This window comes from Athene noctua, chromosome 19 (genome assembly GCF_965140245.1).
Source record: "Athene noctua chromosome 19, bAthNoc1.hap1.1, whole genome shotgun sequence".
Classification (NCBI taxonomy): domain Eukaryota; kingdom Metazoa; phylum Chordata; class Aves; order Strigiformes; family Strigidae; genus Athene; species Athene noctua.
Genome location: NC_134055.1, coordinates 8,779,922 through 8,785,937, shown reverse-complemented (window position 1 = coordinate 8,785,937; position 6,016 = coordinate 8,779,922).

Sequence of the window (6,016 nt, the reverse complement as noted above, 5' to 3'; positions counted from 1 at the left end):
CCCAGGTGTGGGGTATGCAGTGCTTTTTGGTGCTGGGGGGTTTGTGCATGCAAAGCAACCCTGGAAATCAGGCTGGAGCATGAGGCCTCTGCAATGGGCTCAGTGCAGGCTCCCCCGGGCTCTGCCGTCCTGCGCGGGGCCCCTGGGCCTCTGGCCACAAGCGGGGTTGTTATCAGGGTTGTCACTTGGGTTTCCTCCTTGAAGAGGCTGGCTGGCAGAGCGTGCTGGGACACTGCCAGCCATCTAGAACGGCTGCTCTGCACCAGCTCTGCCTCCTGCTGCCCACACCAGTCAGTATTAGCCCATCAGAACTGACCTCCTCAGCGGCAGCCTCACAAACCAGCTCTTTACGCCCAGGAACAGAACTGCCCCTCTCTGTGAGAAGATTTGCACTGCTCGGTGTGTGCAGTTGGACATGAGCCACATCGCCACGAGCAGCCCCTGCCCCATGCTGCTGGCTCGGTTCAGTTCTCCAGGACGCATCAGCACAGGCTTTTTGCAGAGTCATTCTCTGAAGGTCATTTTGCACCTTCCAGAAGAAACTTTTCCTTGGTCACTTCAAAACTGGATCCCAGCTGCCGTGGGAATGTCCGTAAAGAAGCCGTAGGGATTGCTCTGGCTGCAATGTCTGCGGGATGGCTGCAGCGCTGGGCTCGTAGGGATGCAGAGGCACATGCCACAGGCAGTTGCCTGTGATATTTGGTCATAAGCTCAACAAACATTTCAAGCCCTATTCCCCATGGAGAGATGATTTTCTCTCAGAAAATTTCCATCTCAGCTTTCACAGGCAGGGTTTTTTTTAAGATTATCCACTTGGCTAACTTTTTCACACTTTCTCATGATGCTGTCCTGTGTAAGAGAGGTGCCAGGTGCTTATATTAAAGGTGCAGAGATAAGGGTGAGGGAAAGTTCCCTGATCTCTGGAGGAGTCTGTGTCTTTTTAGTGGGCGCTGGGGGCATGGGGCTGGTGGCACCCCCACGCAGTGGGTGCTCTCCCGCAGCACCCATCGAGGCGAAGCACCGCACCGTCACCGCCTGGTGCAACAGCGCAGCTCTCCAGCAAGCTGCAACCAGCAGAGGGGACTGGAAGACCATGTCACGCAGACATGCCTGGGGAACTTCGGTTGCCGAAGATTAGAGGCAGTGAAGCAAGGGTGTTCAGGTAACCTTTCTCACCCACTTAAACCGGGTCAATCTCCAGTCCTAACCTAAAATAACCTGCGTGAGGCTGCAGGTAGAGCAGGGGGTTGTTTCTGCCTGCTAATTTTTTCAAGTTGCTTGTAATGCAAAGCCCCTATTCTTTCCTAGGAAGTATTAGAAGGCAGAATAGGAAATTAGGGAAAATGCTACTTATAAATGATCCCTTATAGATGATATTCAAAACGTCTGAGCTGGGACCCCTAAAAGTCCCAAGAATGCTTTAGAAATCGTGGGAAGGCTCATTTTCATCTCCTTGCTAGTTTTTTAAAACGCACGATCTTTGGGGACCCTTTGCTTTTCATTCAGCAACCATTTCTGCAACCAGCAGAATGAGATAATTGTAATTTTAACTCTCTCACCAAAACAAGCTCCTTCTCTAAGCCAGGGCTCCCAGGGCCCCTGCCTTTTAGGTGGGTGCCATGCAGAGCAGTAGCTGTCTAGAGGAAATTGTTCAAGTGTCTGATTTTAACACACACTGGTCCCCTCTGTGGTATGAAAAGGCAGGGAAAGCCCATGACAAGTGTTTCTGTCCCTCCTTTTGCCAGAGGGGCTGGAGCTGGTGCTCAGGGGTGGAAAGGAGGAAGAGCTGTTCTGCTCAGCCTTCTCTGATGTAGGTGCTCTATTTCAGTGTTGTAGCTCCCAGCCCCTTCTCCTGGTGCCTTCCAGTTTGTTAAAATTCATGCAAAGTTACCGAATGCAGGATAGTACACAGCAGTTAAAAGTCTGCACATCTGAAACACTGAAAAATTGAAATAATGGCAGGTTTGCCCCGAGAGAGGCTGCACCCTGCAGTCTCCTCCTCCAGTGGGGAGGTGTGGGTGACCCGCAGGCCCATACTCCTGTCCTCTCAGTTTGACCTGTGCTTGCTCTTAAGGTCAGGAAAGAATTTCCTGTGCTTCACATCTGTTATGGCCAGAACTGAAACTATAAAAATGCAGCCAGCATATCCCACTGCTCTCTGATGTCTGAGCAGCGAAGTCAAAGAGTCACAGAAACCCAAAGGGATTATTGGTCGTTGTGCAAAGACCCTTGCAATGACAATTTGCTGTGCCGCTTCCTATTTATGCTGCGGCAGTTATGGGTTGGGTTGTGATTTTTTTTTTTTTTTAAACTCATTGTGTTTTGTTTTTTGCACAATTATTTAGCTAATAGAAAAATACTAATAGAAAAGGAACCTTCAGCAAATGAATCACTACCTCCAGTCTTTTTAGCCAGAAAACACACAAGAAAAGTTATATATTCTCCAGATAATCCCTAATCATTACAAACAGCACTAACAAGCTCTAAGGGTCTAACAGAGGACTCTGGCACTGATCATGGGTGTTAGATGAAGAGAATGAGCTGTGAGTATAGTGTTTCTACTCCCATTTTACAGGAAGGGAAACCAAGACACAAGCGAATAAATTCTGAAGGTGTGTGCAAATATGGTGAGCAGATTCTGCCTCTGAGCAGTTATTGTTATCTGTGAAGGTTACCAGGTTGGACCTGGTACGAATAGATCTTTTCATCCACTCAGGTGTGGTTACTCTAAAAGAAATCAAGTGGCATGGAAATTCTAGAAGATCAATTGCAGAAAAACTTATTTGGCAATAATTATGCTGGTTAGTGATACTACAGAGATGAGGAATTATATTTCAACCTCTGCAGAGCTGGCAACATTTAATCATTATGTTTGCACTCAATTCCCAGCACAGTGAGGCCCTGGTTTCTACCTGGTGGTTCCAGACACTATAACAATGCAAATTAAAAATGAATAACACTGAAGAAAGAGATAGCTCCTTCCCTGTGCAATATCTCCTATCTCTAATTCCACTCATTCTTTTTCTGGCACAGCAGACTCCCTTTTATTTTTAATCCTCTCCTCCACTTAGGACATTCTTGGATTTTTCCCTAAAAAAGCACCTGACCTCCTGGTGACACTAATTCCCCTTCTCTTTTGATGCGGGAGCATGTTTTCAGTTGGATGAATCCTCTGGCTGACACAGAATGAAGGATCAACAGGAGCATTTATGTCTTCCCAGATCTCAAGGATGTTTTTATTTCCTTCTGTCCCAAAGACGTGCGTTGTCGGGCCAGATTGTGCTGGGTGACAAAAGGACCCTCTCTGCCCTTAGAGCACCAGACATCTGCAGCTCAGCCTGCAGCGATGCTCCCGGTGACAGGACAGTTGTTACAGCTCTTTTTTGCTGCTGCCAGCTCTGTATTAATTATGCCATGTTATTTTCTTTTGCTTTCTTTGATGAAGTGCTCCCTCCTTCTGTTATCTATTTCTAATTGCTTTGTTGCCTTATTTTAGAAAGCGTACAAGTCCAAAGTGTCCAAATGGATTCTAAATATAGCAAGAGCGCAGCCAACCAATGGGCTCTTTAGCTGGAGTGAATCAGGATTGTTCCAGTTAACAGAGTTCTGACTACCAGTACCAAGAACGGATGCTGCTCAGCTTTATGGCACCACAAAGACATCTGGACCAAGCTGTTCTTAAAAGAAATTACGACTTCAACTCTTTTTTTTTTAATCTAAACATACTTGTGAAATGCCTGGGGAAATGTCAAGTCTACCTCTCATGACTGTAACTCAAGGTCAGGTTAAATAAACACCTTCCCAATCCTTGCACCCAGAAAACATATGGGAAATAACAGTTACCAACCAACTACACCCAATTATTATTGAACAGAAATGCCAAAGTCTTAACGTTGTTATAGCCATCATGGTATAAGCATCAGAGAGGCGTTATGTGGGACTCCTTTTGCAGGGGTCATTGCTGCTCTGCAGTGTAATCACCTGCGTATTATGAAAAGGTAAAGTGTTTTGTTTTGTCTTCTGGAAGAAATAGCAGCTCCTGACTGAGACTGGCTAACCAGGTTATTTCATTAGGTCAAGTGCTAGCAGTCTTTGCCAGAGGGGATAGTTCCAAACCCTGATGCTGGTGCTAAAACCGTGCTTCAGACGTCACTGGTGATTTAAAATGCCTGGTGCTAAAGGAGAGAGGTCTGTAGGGGACAATCCTCAGCACTTTCCAAACAGTCAGCATCTTCTGGGGATCTCAAAGCCAAATGTCAGCCAGCCCAAATGACTTCTGAAACCTTTGAAAATACATCTCAGCAGTAGTTATGGCAAGAGGAGCAGGAGGCTGAAAGTTTTACGTGCTGCTCAAGAGAAGCTAAATTGTCCCTCTGTGAGCAAGGCCCTGCTTGATTGAATTGAAAGCCGCTGTGAAACAGGTCAATGTTTTATCTTATATATGTTATGGTCTCTCAGAGCACCTCTCGCACCCTGAAGCCACAAGAGCACAGTCTCCCCATAGGCGCAGCCACGTTCCTGGGTCCTGGGCCCTTACACTCAGGCATCCGAGAAGGAGGTTGCTGGGACTTTTCCTGCTCAGGGCTGGGAGGAGGCTTTGCTTTTGCTCATGGGCACATCTTACTCTTCCTGAGAGTCAATCATGGCCAACAGACAGCCCAGAAGCTGAGGCTGGTGGCTGTCTTGAGATGATACCTAATCAGTGATTGCAGATGAGCAGTCTTGAGATGGTACCTCACTGGTGATCATTAGCTAAGATCCAAAGCTGCTGGAAGAAGGCAATAGCTTTGGAAGCATGAACTTGAGGTGGTGAGGCTGTCTGCTGTCCTGTTACCATCATAGAATCATTGAAGTTGGAAAAAGCCTTTAAGATCACGGAGCCCAACCGTTAACCCAGCACTGCCAAGTCTACCACTAATCCATGTTCCTAAGCACCACGTCTACACATCTTTTAAACACCCCCAGGGATGGTGACTCAACCACTTCCCTGGGCAGCCTGTTCCAGTGCTTGATAACCCTTTCAGTGAAGACATTTTTCTTAATATCCAATCTAAACCTTCCTTGGTTGCATTTGAGGACATTTCCTCTTGTCCTATTCTTGTTATTTGGGAGAAGAGACCGACCCCCACCTCACTACAACCTCCTTTCAGGTAGCCATAGCAAGCGGTAAGATCTCCCCTGAGCCTCCTGTCCTCCAGGCTACACAACCCCAGCTCCCTCAGCCCCTCCTTGTAAGACTTGTGCTCCAGACCCTGCACCAGCTTCCCTGCCCTTCTTTGGACACGCAGAGGAACCAGGGCACTGCTAGAGAAAGACCTGCCAAACCCCTGCTCCAAATTGCCCTGGTTTTTAGCCAAATGAAGCTCCACTACCTTGAGGAGAGACCAGACACGGGCTAAAAGGGAAAATCCAGAAAACCTGGGCAAGATGACATGCTGGAAACCTTTTGTGCCAGGCTTTGGTGTTGAAAATAAACCCTAGCATTTTCTTGCCTTCTTATTTCTGTCAGAAAGGCATTCTGCATGGAAATAGAAATTTAAAAGTATTTCTAGCTGCTGGTGCTTTATCCAAGGGTGGAGAATCCCTGTCCCAACTATCCTCCTTCAGAAACCATGGGCCCTCAAAGCATCATTTATATTATCATTTTGGTTTCTTTGCTCTGGCTGCCACAGGAAGGAGTTGTGTATACTGACATGCAAAACTGGACCAAATAATAGTTCAAGACATGAAACCATGGAAACACTGTCAGAATTATGAATAAAATAGATTGAAGGAGACTAACTGACAAATTGTCAATACTGAAAAGTAGAAAACACGTTTGTTGGTGACTCTAAAATATGGCAGGCACTGCCACCCTCCCGCTGGGTCACACCCCACTGCTGCTCACCCGGTCCAAGAGCCCTTCTCTGCCCGGTGCCTCCTGTTCATGGCAAATCTTTTCTGCTGGATTTTCTGTGTGATGAGCTGAAAGAACAGTCCTTTCTAGCCTTCTAACAGGGGTCACTTCACTGAATGT